Source organism: Dipodomys merriami, unplaced genomic scaffold (genome assembly GCF_024711535.1).
Source record: "Dipodomys merriami isolate MVZ:Mamm:240054 unplaced genomic scaffold, mDipMer1.0.p SCAF_79, whole genome shotgun sequence".
NCBI lineage: Eukaryota > Metazoa > Chordata > Mammalia > Rodentia > Heteromyidae > Dipodomys > Dipodomys merriami.
The window spans coordinates 3,472,201-3,489,692 of record NW_027206390.1 but is presented as its reverse complement, the minus strand read 5'-3'; positions in this window follow the sequence as shown (position 1 = coordinate 3,489,692).

Sequence of the window (17,492 nt, the reverse complement as noted above, 5' to 3'; positions counted from 1 at the left end):
CTCAGCCTAACCTTAAGCCTAATCCTAACCCTAACCCTAACCCTAAACCTCACCTTAACCCTAACCATAACCCTAAACTTAACCCTAAACCTAACCCTAACCCTAAACCTAACCATAATCCTCAGCCTCACCCTCACCCTAATCAAAACCCTAAACCTAACCCTCACCCTAACCCTAATCCTAAACCTAACCTTATCCCTAACCCTAACGCCCACCCTAACACTCAACCTAGCCCTCACCCTAACCCTAATCCTAACCCTAAACATCATTGTAACCCTCACCCTAACCCTAACCCTCACCCTCATGCTCGGCCTAAGCCTAAGCCGAACCCTAACCCTAACCATCACCCTAACGCTAACCCTAACACTAACCCAAAATCTAACCCTAAACCTTATTCTCACCCTAACCCTAACTCTAAACCTAAACCTCATCCTAATCCTTACCCTAATCCTACCCTTCACGGGCACCTTAACCATAATCATAACCTGAACCCTAAACCTAACAATAACCCTAACCCTAACCCTAACCCTAACCCGAAACCTCACCCTCAACTTAACCTTAACCCTCAACCAAACCCTCACACTAAACCTAACCCTAAGCGTAAAGCTCACCCTAACACAAACCCTAACCCTCAACCCCACCCTAGCCCTCACCCTAACCATAATGGTAACCCTAATACTCCTCTTAACCCTCACCCTAAACCTAACACTAACCCACCCCCTAACCCTAACACTAACCCTCACCCTCAACCTAACCCTAATCCTCATGCTCCCCCTAACCCTAACCCTAACCCTCACCCTAATCTTAAACTTAACCAGAACCCTAACTCTCACCCTAACCCTAACCCTATACATCACCCTAACCCTAACCCTCAACCTCAACCTCACCCTCAAACTAACCCTTACCCTAACCCTAATCCTAACCTTCACACTCACCCTAACCCTAACCTTAACACGAACACTAACCCTAACCCTCAACCTAACCCTCACCCTAACCCTAACTCTAACCTAAACCTCACCCTCACCCTAAACTTAACTCTAACACTAACCCAAACCCTAAACCTCACCACAACCCTAACCCTAACCCTCATCCTCACCCTCAACGTAACCGTAACCCTAAACCTAACCCTAAGAATAACCTTAACCCTATTCCTAACCCTCTCCCTAACACTTACCCTCACCCTAACACTAACCCTAACCAACACAATAACCCTCCCCTTAACCCTATATCTAACCCTCAACCTCACACTCACCCTATCTCTAACCCTAAACCGCACACTAACCCTGACCTTAACCCTCACTCTCATGCTCAGCCTAAGCCTAAGCCAAAGCCTAAGTCTAACACTAACCCTAAAACTCACCCTAACCCCAACAATAACACTAAACCTAACTCCAACCCTAAACTTCACCCTCACCCTAACCCTTACACTAACCCTAACCCTAAACCTAAAACTCATCCTAAAACTAACCCTCACTCTCACCCTCACCGTAACCGTAACCCTAACCCTAACCCTAAAAATAACGCGAACCCAAACCCTAACCCTCATCCTAACCATAACCTTCACCCTAAACCTAACCCTCACCCTAACACTTAACCTCATCCTAACACTAACCCTCCCCCTAGCACTAACACTCACACTAACCCTAAGCATAACCCTAACACTAAACCTCACCCTAATCCTAACCCTCACCCTCAACATAGCCCACAACCTAACCCTAACCCTCATCCTCACCCTAAAGCTCACACTAACCCTAACACTAATCCTCAATCTAACCCTCACCCTCACCCTAATCTTCACACTCACCCTCACCGTAAACCTAATCCTAAACATAAACCAAAACCTAACATTAAACCTCAATCTAACACTCACCCTAACCCTAACCCTAATACTAACCCTAACTCTAACGCTCACCCTAACCCTCCCCCTAACCCTAACTCTAACCCTAAACCTCACCCTAACCCTAACAATAACCGTAACCCTAACTCTAACCCTTACCCTAACCATAATACTCACCCTAACCATAACCCTCAACCTAACACACTCACCCTTATCTTAACCCTCAGCCTCAGCCTAAACCTCACCTTTAGGCTTACCATCACACTCACCCGAACCCTCACCCTAACCCTCACCCTAACCCCGTAAACCCCACCCTAACCCTAACCCTAACTGTGACCCGCACCCACACCCTCACGGTAACTCTAACCCTAAACCTATCAATAACACTAACCCTAACACAAACCATCACCATAACCCTAACCATAACCCTCACCCTCATGCTCGGACTAAGCCTAAGCCTAACCCTAACCCTCACCCTAGCCCTAACCCTAACACTAACCCTAACTCTATCCTTAAACCTCACTCTCACCCTAACACTAATTCTAACCATAACCCTAACCCTAAAACTCATCCTAACCCTAACCCTAACACTCACACTCACCCTCAGCCTAAACTTAAGCCGAATATTAACCCTAACCCTAACCCTCACACTCACCCTCACCCTAAACCTAACTCTAACCCTAAACCTCACCCTGAACCTAATCCTAAACCTAACACTAAACCTCACCCTAAACCTAACCCTAACCCTCACCCTAAACCTAACCCTCACGCTCACACTCACCTTCAGCCTAACCCTAAGCATAATCCTAACCCTAACCCTAACCCTCACACTCACCCCCACCCTAACCCTAATACTAAACTTACCCCTACCCCTATCCCTTAACCTCAACCTAATCCTCACCCTAAACTTAACCCTAACACTAACCCTAACCTTAATCTAAGAACTAACCCTCCCCCTAACCCTAAATCTAACCATAAACCTCACCCTCACCCTAACCCTAATCCTACCCCTAAACCTAAACCTCAACCTCAACCTAAACCTAACCCTGACCATCACCCTCACCTTAACTCTAATTCTAATCCTAACAATAACATTAATCCTAACCATAAACCTAACCCTAACCACAGCCCTAATCCTGATCTTAGCACACACCCTCACCCTAACCTAATCCTATACCTAACCCTCATCATCACCCTAACCCTAACACTAACCCTAACGTTCAACCGAACCCTAACCCTAAACCTCACAATAACACTTACCCTAACCCTCACACTAACCCTAAACTTAACCTGAACCCTAACTCACACCCTAACCCTAACCCTAACCCTCACCCTAACCCTAACCCTCACGCTCACCCTCAGCCTAAGCTTAAGCCTAAGCCTAACCCTAAACCTAATCCTCACACTCACCCTAAGCCAAATCCTAATCCTAATCCTAACCCTAACCCGAAATTGGACACTCACCCTAACCCTCAACTTAACCCTAATTCTAACACTAACCCTAAACCTCATGCTCACCCTCACCCTAACCCCAACTCTAACCCTAAACCTCCCCCTCCCCTTAACCCTCACCTAACCCTAACCCTCACCCTCAACCTCAACCTCAGCCTAAACTTAAGCCTAAATCTAAACCTAAAGCAAACATACACACTCACCCTCACTGTAACCCTAATCCTAAAACTATCCCTAACCCTAACCCTCCCCCTAAATCTCACCCTAAACATAACCCTAAAAATAACCCTAACCCAAACCCTCAATCTAACACTCACCCTAAACGTAACTCTAACCATAAACCTCAACCTCACCCTAAACCTAACTCTAACACTAACCCAAACCCTAACCCTCACCCTAACCCAAACCCTAACCATCAACTTAACCCTAATCCTCAGCCCCACCCTCACCCTCAGCCTCACCCTAAGCCTAAGCCTAACCCTAACACTAAACCTCACACTCACCCTCACCCTAACCAATCCTAACCCTAAACCTTTACCTCAACCTAACCTTTACCTTAACACTAACACTAACACTAACCCACGAACTAACCCTCCCCCTAACCCTAAATCTAACCCTAAACCTCACCCTCACCCTAACCCTAACCCTGAACCTCACCCTAACTCTAAACCTCACCCTGACGCTGACCCTCACCCTCACCGTAACTCTAACCATAACCTTAACAATAACACTAATGGTAAGCCTAAACCTAAACCTAAACCTAACCCTAACCCTAATCCTAACACTCACCCTCAACCTAACCCTAATCCTAGCCCTAACCTTCAACCTCACCCTAAACCTGACCCTCATCGTTAACCTAACCCTCATCCAAAACCTCACCCTAACCCTAACTCTAAACCTAAACCTCACACTAACACTAACACTAAACCTCATCCTCACCCTAGCCCTCACCCTAAACCTAATCCTAAACCTAATCCTCATCCTAAACTCACCCTAACCCTCACCCTAACCCTAACCCTCAACGTAACCCTAACCCTCACGCTGACCGTAACTGTAACCCTAACTCTCATCCTAACCCTAATCTGACCCTGAACCCAAACTCTCACCCTAACCCTAACCCTAACCCTAACCCTCACACTTACCCTAACCCTCATCCTCACCCTCACACTCAGCCTAAACCTAAGCCTAAAACTAACCCTAACCAAAACCTTCACACTCATCCTATTACACTAATCCTAATCCTAACCCTAACCCTAACCCTCACCCTCACGCTAACCCTCACCTTAACCCTAACCCTAACACAAACCCTAACCATAACACTCACCCTCAGCCTCAACCTAAAACAAAATCTAAACCTAAATCTCACCCTCACCCTAACCCTAACCCTAAACCTCATCCTAACCCTAACCCTAAACCTCACCCTGACCCTCACCATAGCCCTCAACCTAACCCTAATCCTAATCCTAACCCTCATCCTTACCCTCCCCCTAACCCTAAACCTAACCCTCATCTTAACCCTAACCCTCACCCTCAAACTCACCCTCAGCCTAACCCTACACCTAACCCTAAAATTAACCCTAACATACACACTCACCCTCACCCTAACACTAATCTTAACCCTATCCCTAATCCTTAACCTCCACCTAACTCTCACCCTAACCCTAACTCTAACACTCATCCTAACCCTCACCCTAACCCTAAATCTAACCCTAAACCTAAACCTCAACCTCACCTTAACCCTAATCCTAACCCTCACCCTCACCGTAACCATAAACCTAGCCCTAAACCTTACAATAACAATAACCCTAATCCTAATCCTCATCCTAACCATATCCTTCACCCTAAACCTAACCCTCACCCTAACACTTACCCTCACCCTATCCCGAACCCTAAACCTCACACTCACCCTAAACGTTACCCTAATCCTAATCCTAACCCTAAGCCTAACCCTCACCCTCAACCTAACCCTCACCCTAACCATAACTCTTACACTCACCCTCACCCTAACGCTAGCTCTCAGACTCAAACTAACCCCAACTCTAACCCTAATCCAAACACTAAATCTCACCCTAACCTTAGCCCTAACCCTCACACTCACCCTCACAATAACCATAACCCTAAACCTAACCCTAACAATAACCCTAAAGCTAATGCTAACCCTCACCCTAACCCAAACCCTCACCCTAACACTTACCCTCACCCTAACACTAACCCTCAAACTAACCCTAACCATAAACCTCAACCTAACCCTCACCCTCACCCAATCCCTAACACTAACCCTATTCCTAACGCTTACCCTAACCCTCCCCTAACCCTATATCTAACCCTAAACCTCACCCTAACCCTAAACCTAACCCTCAATCTAAACCTAAACCTAATTCTAACCCTCAACCTAACACTAACCCAGACACCAACGTAACCCTAACCCTAACACTCACCCTAAACCTAACACACATCCTAACCCTAACCCTCACCTCACCATAACCCTAACATTAATCCTAACCCTAAACCTCACGCTATCCCTCAACCTAACCATAACTCTAACCCTAATCCTGACCCTCACCTTAACCGTAACCCTAACCCTAAACATCACCGTCACCCTAGCCTTCAACCTAACCCTAATCCTAACCTTAACCCTCATCCTAACCCTCACCCTAAACCTAAAACTAACCCTCACCCTAACCCTAACCCTCACCCTTAACCTCACACTTAGTCTAACCCTAAGCCTAATCCTAAACCTAACCCTAACCAAGACACTCACCCTCAATCTAACCCTAAACCTAACCCTCACCATAACCCTAAACTTCACCATCAACCTCACCCTTAGCCTAACCCTAAGCCTAACCCTAAACCTAACCCGAACCCACACACTCACCCTCACCCTAACTCTAATCCTAACCCAAACCCTCACCCTAACCCTAAACCTCACCCTCACCCTAGCCTTCACCCTAACCCTAATCCTAAACCTAACCCAAACTCTAACCATAACCCTAACCCTAAACCTCACCCTAAACCTAACCCTATCCCTCACCCTCATTGTAAGGGTAATCCTAACCCTAACCCTAACAATAACCATAACCCTAAATCTAACCCTTACCCTAACCATAACACTCAACCTAACCCTAACCCTCACCCTAACACTTACACTCACCCTTATCTTAACCCTCAGCCTCAGCCTAATCCTCACTTTAGGCTTACCATCAGACTCACCCGAACCCTCACCCTAACCCTCACCCTAACCCTAACCCTACCCTTAAACTTAACAGTACCTCTAAACCTAACCCTCACCGTAACCCTCACCCTAGCCCTCACCCTAACCCTAATCCTAACCCTAAACCTCACCCTAACCCTAAACCTACTCCTAAACCTCAACCTCACCCTAACCCTAACTCTAACCCTAACACTAACACTAAACCTCACCCTAAGATAACCCTAACCATCACCCTAATCCTAACCCTCAACCTCACCCCCACCCTAAGCCTAACCCTAAGCCTAACCCTAAACCTATCCCTAACACACACTTACCCTCACCCTAAACCTAAACCTCACACTAACCCTAAACCTAAACCTCACCCTCACCCTAGCCCTCACCCTAACCCTAATCCTAACCCTAACCCTCATCCTAACCCTCACACTTACACTAACCCTAACCCTCACCCTAACCCTAACCCTCCCCCTAACTCTCACCCTAACCCTAACCCTCAACCTAACCATAACCCTAACCCTTACTCTAACCCTAAGCCAAACCCTAAACCTCACCCTTACCCTAACCTTAACCCTCATCCTCACCCTCACCTTAACCCTAACACTAAACCTAACCCTAACAGTAACCCTAACCCTATTCCAAACCCTCACCCTAAACATAACCCTCACCCTAACCCAAACCATCACCCTATCACTTACCCTCACCCTAACACTAACCCTAAACCTAACACTAACCCTCACACTAATCGAAGACCTAACCCTAACCCTAACCCTAACCCTAACAATAACCCTAAACATAACCCTCACCCTAACCCTCCCCCTCAACCTATACCTAACCCTCAAACTCAACCTCACCCTCACCCTAACCCTAACCCTAAACCCCACCCTAACCCTCACCCTAACCCTCACCCTCATGCTCAGCCTAAGCCTAAGCCTAATCTTAACACTAACCCTAACCCTCACCATAACCCCAACCCTAACACAAACCCTATCTCTAAACCTCACCCTCACCCTAAACCTAACTATAACCCTAACCCTAAACCTAAGCCTCTATCTAACCCTAACCCTCACCCTCTACCACACCCTCACCGTAACCGTAACCGTCACCCTAAACCTAACAATAACCCTAACCCTAACCCTAACCCTCATCCTAACCAGAAATTTCACCCTAAACCTAACCGTCACCCTAACACTTACCCTCATCTTAACACAAACCCTGACCCTAACTCTAACTCTCACACTAACCCTACCCCTCACCCTAAACCTTAACCTCACCCTAATCCTAACCCTCACGCTCAAACTAGCCCTCAACCTAACGCTAACCCTTATCCTCACCCTAAACCTCCTAACCCTCAATCTAACCCTCACCCTCAACCTAACCCTAACCCTCACCCTTACCCTAACCCTCACCCTCAGCCTAACCCTCATCCTTTATCCTTACCTTCAGTCTCAACCTAACCCTCAGCCTAACCCTAATCCTCATCCTAACCCTCACCCTAACGGTAACCCCAACCATCACCCTAATCCTAACCCTCACCCTCAACCTCAGCCTCAACCTAACCCTAAGCCTAAGCCTAACCCTAACACAAACACTCACACTCACCCTAACCCTAATCCTAACCCTAACCCTCATCCGAACCCTTAATATAACCATAAGCATAACCATCTTTCTAAACCTAATCCTCATCCCCACCCATACCCTCAGCCTAACCCTAAGCCTAAGCCGAACCCTAACCCTAACCCTCACACTCACCTCACCGTAAACCTAATCCTAAACCTAACACTAATCCTAGCATTATAACTCAACCTGACCCTCACCCTAACCCTAACCCTAACACTAACCCTAAACCTAACCCTCACCCTAACCCACCCCCTAACCATAAATCTAAGCCTAAACAACACCCTCACCCTAACCATAACCCTAACCCTTAACCTCACCCTAACCCTGATCCTAACCTTCACCCTCATCTTCACCCTCACTGTAACTCTAACCCTTTCCCTAATCCTAACCCTCACCCTCACCCTAACCCTAACCCTAACCCTAACTCTCACCCTCACCATAACCCTAACCCTAACCCTAAACCTCACCCTAATGCTAACTTAACCGTCACATTCACTCTAACCCTCACCCTAACCCGAATGCTAACCCTAAACCTAACCCTCAACCTCATGCTCGCCCTAAGCCTAAGCCTAAGCCTAAGACTAACACTGACCCTCACATTCACCCTCACCCTAACCCTAACTGTAACACTTACCCTAACCCTAACCCTCACACTAACCCTCATCCTAATGCTAACTCTAACCCTAAACCACACCCTCACCCTAACCCTAACCTCACAGTCGCTTCACCCTCTACCTAATATTAAACTTAAACCTAACCCCAATCCCCACCCTAACACTAAGACAAACCCTCAACCTAACCCTCACCCTAACCCTAACCCTAACCCTCACCCTCACCATAGCCCATAACCAAACCCTAAGCCTAAGCCTAACCCTCAAACTAACCCTCACTCTAACCCTAACCCCAATACTCACCTTAAACATAACCCTCACCCTCACCCTAACTCTATTCCTAATCCTAACCCTAACTCTAACCCTCCCCTTAACACTCACACTTACCCTAACCTAAAAAGGAACACTAACCCTAACCCTCACAATAACCCTTACCCTAACCCTAACTCTAACCTAAACCACACCCTCACCGTAAACCTAACTCTAACACTAACCCAAACCCTAAACCTTACCCTAACCCTAACCCTAACCCTCATCCTCACACTCAAGGTAACCGTAACCCTAAACCTAACCCTAAAAATAACCTTAACCCTATACCTAACCCTCACCCTAACACTCACCCTCACTCTAACACTAACCCTAACCCTCCCCCTAACCCTATATCTAACACTCAACCTCACCCTCACCCTAACGCTAACCCTAAACCCCACCCTAACCCTAACCCTAACCCTCACCCTCATGCTCAGCCTAAGCCTAAGCCTGCCTAATCCTAACACTAACCCTAACCCCAACAATAACCCTAAACCTAACTCAAACCCTAACCATCACCCTAACCCTAACTCTAACCCTAACCCTAAACCTGAACCTCATCCTAACCCTAAACCTCAAACTCACCCTCACCCTCAACTTAACCGTAACCCTAACCCTAACCTAACAATAACCCTAACCCTAACCCTAATCCTCATCTTAAGGATAACTTTCACCCTTACACTAACCCTCACCCTAACACTTACCCTCAACCTAACACTAACACTCACCTTAACACTAACCCTCACACTAACCCTAACCATCGTGCTAACCCTAACCCTCAAACTCTCCCTAACCCTCACCCACACACTTACCATAACCCTCACCCTCAGCCTAACGATAACTTTTAACCTTACCGTCACCCTCACACTAACCCTCACCCTAACCCTAATCCTCATCCTAACCCTCACCCTAACGGGAATCCCAACCATCACCCTAACCCTACCCTCACCCTCACCCTCAGCCTCAGCCTAAACCTAAGCCTAAGCCTAAACCTAAACCTAACCCTCACCCTCACCCAAACCCTCACCCTAACCCTCATCCTATCCTTTAACCTAACCATAAACCTAACCATCTTTCTAAACCTAATCCTCATCCCCAACCATATCCTCAGCCTAACCCTAAGCCTAAGCCGAACCCTAAACCTAACCCTCACACTCACCCTCACTGTAAACCTAATCCTAAACGTAACCCTAACCCTAATATTAAACCTCAATCTAACACTCAGCCTAACACTAACTCTAACCCTCCCCCTAACTCTAACTCTAACCCTGAACCTCACCCTGATCCTAACCATAAACCTAACCCTAAACCTCACCCTAACCCTGATCCTTACCCTCACCCTCACCCTCACCCTCACTGTAACTCTAAACCTAACCCTAATCCTAACCCTCAACTTCACCCTGACCCTAACCCTAACTCTCACCCTTAACCTAACCTTCACCCTCACTGTAACCCTAACCATAAACCTCAACCTCACCCTAACCCTCACACTCACCCTCACAGTCAACCTAATCCTAAACATAACCCAAACACTAGCATTAAACCTCAATCTAACACTCACCCTAACCCTAACCCTAATACTAACCCTAACTCTAATGCTCCCCCTAACCCTCCCCCTAACCCTAACTCTAACCCTAAACCTCACCCTCACCCTAACCATAACCCAAACCCTAAACCTCACCCTAACCCTAACAATAACCCTCACCCTCACCCTAGGACTCTCCTTAAAACTAATTGTAACCTTAACCCTCATCCAAACCCTCACCCTAATCCTAACCCTAACACTCAACTTAAACCTAAACATAATTCTAACCCTCAACCTAACCCTAACCCTGACCCCACTGTAACCCTAACCCTAACCATCACCCTAAACCTAACCCTCATCCTAAAACTAGCCCTCACCCTCACCCTAACCATAACACTAATCCTAACCCTAAACCCACCCTATCCCTCACCCTAACCCTAACTCTAACCCTAAACCTGTCCCTCACGGTAACCCTAACCCTCACCCTAACCCTCACCCTAATCTTTATCCTAAACCAAATCCTAACCCTAAGCCTATCCCTTACCCTCACCCTAATCTTCACCCTATCCCTAACTCTAACACTAACCCTAACCCTAAACCTCACGCTCAGCCTCACCCTAACCCTAACTCTAACCCTAAACCCAACCCTCACCCTAACCCTAACCCTGACCCTAATCCTCACCCTAACCCTACCCCTCAACCTCAACCTAACCCTCACCTTAACCTTAACCCTAACATTAACTCTAACCCTAACACTCATCCTAACCCTTCCCCTAACCCTAAGTCTAACCATAAACCTAACCTTACCCTAGCCCTAATCCTAACCCTAACCCAAAACCTCACCCTAAATATTACCCTAACGCTCACCCTCACCCTCACCCTCACAGTAACTCTAATCCTAACCCTAACAATAACACTAATCCTAACCCTAAACCAAACCCTAACCCTAAACCTAACCCTAAACCTAACCCTAATCCTAAAACCTACCCTCAACCTAACCCTAATCCTAACCCTAACCCTCACACTAACCCTAAACCTCACCCTCATTGTAAACCTAACCCTCATCCAAACCCTCAACCTAACCCTAAACCTAACCCTCACATTAACCCTTAGCCTCACCCTGAACCGCACACTCAGGCTAACCCTAAGCCTAACCCTAAATCTAACCCTAACACATACACTCACCCTCACCCTAACACTAAACCTAACCCTAACACTAACCCTAACCCTCAGCCTCCCCCTAACTCTCACCCTAAATCTAAAACTAACACTAAACCTAAAACCAACCCTCAACGTAACCCTCACCATAACCCTACCACTATAACTAACCCTAAACCTCATCCTCACTTTCACCGTAACCATAACCGTAACCCTAACTCTAACAAAAACCCTAACCCAAACCCTAACCCTAACCCTAACCATAACCCTCACCGTAACCCTAACCCTCACTCTAACACATATACTCAACCTAACACTAACACTAAGCATAACACTAACCCTCACCCTCACCCTAGCCCTCACCTAAACCCTAGTTCTAACCCACACCCTCACCCTAACCCTAACCCTCATTCTCACCCGAAACCTTACACTAACCCTAACCCTAATGCTCAATCTAAACCTCACCCTAACCCTAAACCTCACCCTTTCCCTAACCCTAAACCTAAACCTAACCATCACCTTTATCTTAACCCTAACCCTCACGTTTACCCTTACCATCCTCCTCACCCTAACCGTCACCCTAAACCGAAACTTCATCCTAACCAACACCCTAATCGTAAACCTAACCATCACCCTAACCCTAACCCTCAACCTCAACCTCAAACTCAGCCTAAGCCTAAGCCTAAGCCTAAGCCTTACCCTCAACCTATCCCTACCTCTAACACTAACCCTAACCCTAACCCTCACAATCAGCCTCACCCTAACCCTAACTCTAACCCTAAACTTCACCCTCACCCTAACGCTAACCCTAACCCTCACTCTAACCCTAACCCTAAACCTCACCCTCACCTGAACCATAACACTCACCCTCACCCAAACCCTAATCCTAACCCTAAACCTCATTCTAAACCTCCACCTAAACTTATGACTAACCCTCACGCTAACCCTAACTTTCTAACCCTCAACCTCACCCTCAGCCTAGCTCTAAGGCTAACCCTAACCCAAACCCTAAACCTCACCCTAACCCTAACCCTAACACTAACCCTAACCCTAACCAAAACCATAACCCTCACCTTCAGCCTCACCATCAGCGCAAACTTAACCCACACCATAACAGTAACAATAACCCTAACCCTCACCCTAAACCTAAACCTAAACCTCACTCTCAACCTTACCCTCAACTTAACTCTAACCCTAACCCTAACAAGAAACCCAAACCCTAAACCTAACCCTAACCCTTACCCTCAACTAAACTCTAAACCTAACCCTAACAATAGCCCTAAACCTAAACCTAACCCTAACCCTCACACTCACAGTAACTCTAACCCTAACCCTAACACTAAAGCAGACCCTAACGCTAACCATAAGACTCACCCTCACTCTGGCCCTTACCCTAACCCTAATACTAACCCTTATCATAACCCTAAACTTCATCCTAAACCTCACCCTAACCCTAAAACCCTAACCCTCACACTAGCCCTGCATCTAACACTAAATCTAACTCTAAACCTCCCCCTAACCTAACCCTAACCCTCACCCTCACCCTCATCCTCTGCCTAACACTAAGCCTAACCCTAACTCCAACCCTAACCCTAACACTAACCCTAACCCTAACCCTCATCCTAACCCTCAACCTCACCCTAGCCCACACCCTAAACCTCAGCCTAAGCCTAACCCTCACCCTAACTCTCACTCTAACCCTAACCCCAACCCTCACCCTAATCCTAACCCTCACCCTGACCCTAACTCTAATCCTAACCCTAACTCTAACGCTAACCCTCACACTCACCCTCACCTTAACCCTAGACCTAATCCTAAACTTATCCCTAACCCTCTCCCTCACCCTAAACCTCATCCTAACCCTAACACTAACAGAAACCCTAACCCTAAACCTAAGCATAAACCTCACCCTCAGCCTAAACCTCACCGCAAAATTAACCAAAACCATAACACTAACAATAACTCTAACCCTCACCGTAACCCTAACCCTAACCCTAAACCTAACCCTAACCTTAACCCTAATCCTAAACCTAAACCTAAACCTAACCCTAATCTTAACCCTCAGCCACACCCTCAAAGTAACCATAACCCTAACCCTAACCCTAAGCATAAACCTCACCCTCAGCCTAAACCTCACCGCAAAATTAACCCAAACCATAACACTAACAATAACGCTAACCCTCACCGTAACCCTAACCCTAACCCTAAACCTAACCCTAACCTTAACCCTAATCCTAAACCTAAACCTAAACCTAAACCTAAACCTAACCCTAATCTTAACCCTCAGCCACACCCTCAAAGTAACCATAACCCTAACCCTAACCCTTACAAAAACCCTAACCCTAAACCTATCCCTCATCCTAACCAAATCCTTCACCCTAACCCTAACCTTAACCCTAACACATACCCTCATCCTAACCCTAACCCTAACCCTTACACTCACCTTAATCCTTACCCTAATCCTAATTCTAACCCTAAGCCTAACACTCACCCTCACCCTAACCCTCACCCTAACCCTAACACTAACCTTACCCCTAACCCTCACATTCAGCCACCCCCTAACCCGAACTCTGACCCTAAACCTCCCACTCCCCCTAACCCTAACCCTAACCCTAACCCTAACCTCACCCTAACCCTACCCCTACACCTCACCCTCACCCTAGCCCTCACCCTAACCCTAATCCTTATCCTAACCCTCACCCTAACCCTCAACCTAACCCTAACCGTCAATGTCACCAAAACCCTTACCCTAAAAATCACTCTAACCCTAAACTTAACCGAAACCCTAACTCTCATCTTAACCCTAACCCTAACCTTCACCCTAACCTGAACCCTCACCCTCACCCTCAGCCTAACACTAAGCCTAAGCCTAACCCTAACATTACCATCACCCTAACCATCACCAAAACCATAACCCTAATCATAACACTAAACCTCACCCTAACCCTAAACTTAATCCTAATCCTAACCCTAACCCTAACCCTGACCCTCACCCTAACCCTCACCTTAACCCTAACCCTAACACTAACCATAACGCTATTCCTCACCTCAATCTCATTCTAACCATAACAGTAACCCTAAACCTCACCCTCATCCTAACCCTCACCCTAAACCTAAACCTCATCCTAACCCTAGCCCTAATGCTCACTCTCACCCTAGCCCTCACCCTAACCCTAATCCTAACCCTAAACCTCATCCTAACCCTTCCCCAAACCCTAAACCTAACCCTCACCCTAATGCTAACCCTCACCCTCAACCTCACCCTCAGCCTAACCCTAAGCCTAACCCTAAACCTAACCCTAACACACATACTCACCCTCACGTTTGCCCTAATCCTAACCCTAAACCTAACCCCAACCCTCATGCTCACCCTAACCCTCACCTTAACCCTAACGCTAACATTAACCCTAGCCCTAACACACACCCTCAGCCTCACCCTAACCCTAACACTAAACCTCACGCTCACCCTAACCCTAACCCTCACCCTCACCCTAGCGCTCACCCAAACCCTAATCCTAACCCTAAACCTCAACCTAACCCTCCTCCTAACCCTATGACTAACCCTCACCCTAAGGCTAACTTTCTCACCCTCAACCTCACCTTCAGCCTAACCCTAAGCCTAACGCTAAACCTGACGCTAACACAAACACTCACCCTCAGCCTAACCTTAAGCCTGAACCTAAAACTAACGTTACCCACACACTTACCCTCACCCTAACCCTAATCTTAACCCTAACCCTTACACTATCTCTCCCCCTAACTCTCACCCTTACCCTAACACTAACACTATCCCTAACCCTAAATCTCAAACTAACCCTCACCTTAACCCTGACTCTAACCCTAAACCTCACCCTCACCCTAACCCTAATTCTAACCCTAACCCAAACCCTAAACCTCACCCTAACCCTAATCCTAAACCTAACACTGTCCCTAACCCTCACCCTAATCCTCACCCTAGCCCTCAAACAAACCCTAATCCTAACCCTAAACCTCATCCTAAACCTCACCCTAACCCTAAACCTAATCCTCACCCTCACCCTTACCCCCAACTTAACTCTAACCCTAAGCCTAACAATAACCCTAACCCTAAACCTAACCCTAATCCTCACACTCACACTACTCTAACCCTAACCTTAACACTAAACCTCATCCTAATGCTAACCATAAACTTCACCTTCACTCTAGCCCTCACCCTAACACTAATCCTAACCCTAAACCTCATCCTAACCCTCACTCTAACCCTAAAAGCCTAACCATCACACTAGCTAAATATAACCCTAAACCTCACCCTCACTTAACACTAACCCTCACCCTCACCCTCACCCTCCGCCGAACACTAAGCCTAACGCTAACTCCAACCCTAACATAAACCACACACTCACCCTCAACCTAACACTATTCCCAACACTAACCCCATCCCTAACCCTCACCCTCAACCTAGCCTTCACCCTAACCCTAATCCTAACCCTAAACCAAACACTAACCATAAGCCTAACCCTAAATCTCACCCTAAACCTAACCCTAACCCTCACCCTCACTGTAAGGGTAACCCTAACCCTAACCCTAACAATAACCCTAATCCTAACTCTAACCCTCACCCTAACCATAACACTCACCCTAACCCTAACCCTCACCCTAATACTTACCCTCACCCTTACACTAAGCCTAACCCTAACACTAACCCTCACACTAATCTTAAAACTTAACCTAACCCTAAAATTCACCCTAACCCTAAACCTAACCCACACCCTCACCATAACCCTAATTGTCACCCTAACCCTCACCCTAATCCTAACCCTCAACATAAACCTCAAACTAACCCTAACCCTAATTCTTAATCTAACCCTCACCCTCACCCTAACCCTAAGTGTAACCCTAAACCTAACCCTCACCCTAACCCTAACCCTTATCCTTATCTTAACCCTCACCCTCAGCCTAACCCTCACCTTTATGGTACCATCACCCTCACCCTAACCCTCACCCTAACACTAACCCTCATCCTAACCCTCACCCTAACCGTAACCCTAACCATCATCATAAACCGAACCCTTACCCTCAACCGAACCCTCGGACTAACCCTAAGCCTAAACCTAACCCTAACCCTCAACCACACCCTAGACCTCACCCTAACCCTAATCCTAAACCTAACCCTCTTCCTAACCCTCACCCTAACCCTAACACTAACCATCACTCCAACCGAAATCTTCACACCCAACCTCACCCTAACCCTAACCCTCACCCTCACCTTAAATCTAACACTAACCCTAACAATAACACTAATCCTAACCCTAAACCTAACAATAAACCTAATCATATATCTAACCCTCACCCTCAGCCTCACCCTCACTGCAAACGTAACCATAACCATAACACTAAAAATAATCGTAACCCTAAACCTAACCCTAACACTCACCCTCACCCTAACATTTATCCTAACCCTAACCCTCATCCTAACCCTAACCCTCACCTTAACCCTAACCCTAACCCTAAACTCACCCTAAAACTAACCCTAACCCTCACCCTCACCCTACCCCTCACCCTAACCCTAATACTAACCCTAATCCTCATCCTAACACTCACCCTAACCCTAACCCTAACCCTCACCCTAACCCTAATCCTCACCCTAACCGTCAAACTAACCCTAACCCCCACCCTCACTGTAACCTGAACGGTAAACCTCACCCAAAAACTAAAATTAACCGAACGCTTATTCTCACCCTAACGCTAACCCTAACCCGAACCCTATCCCTAACCCTCAACTTACTCTCACCCTCA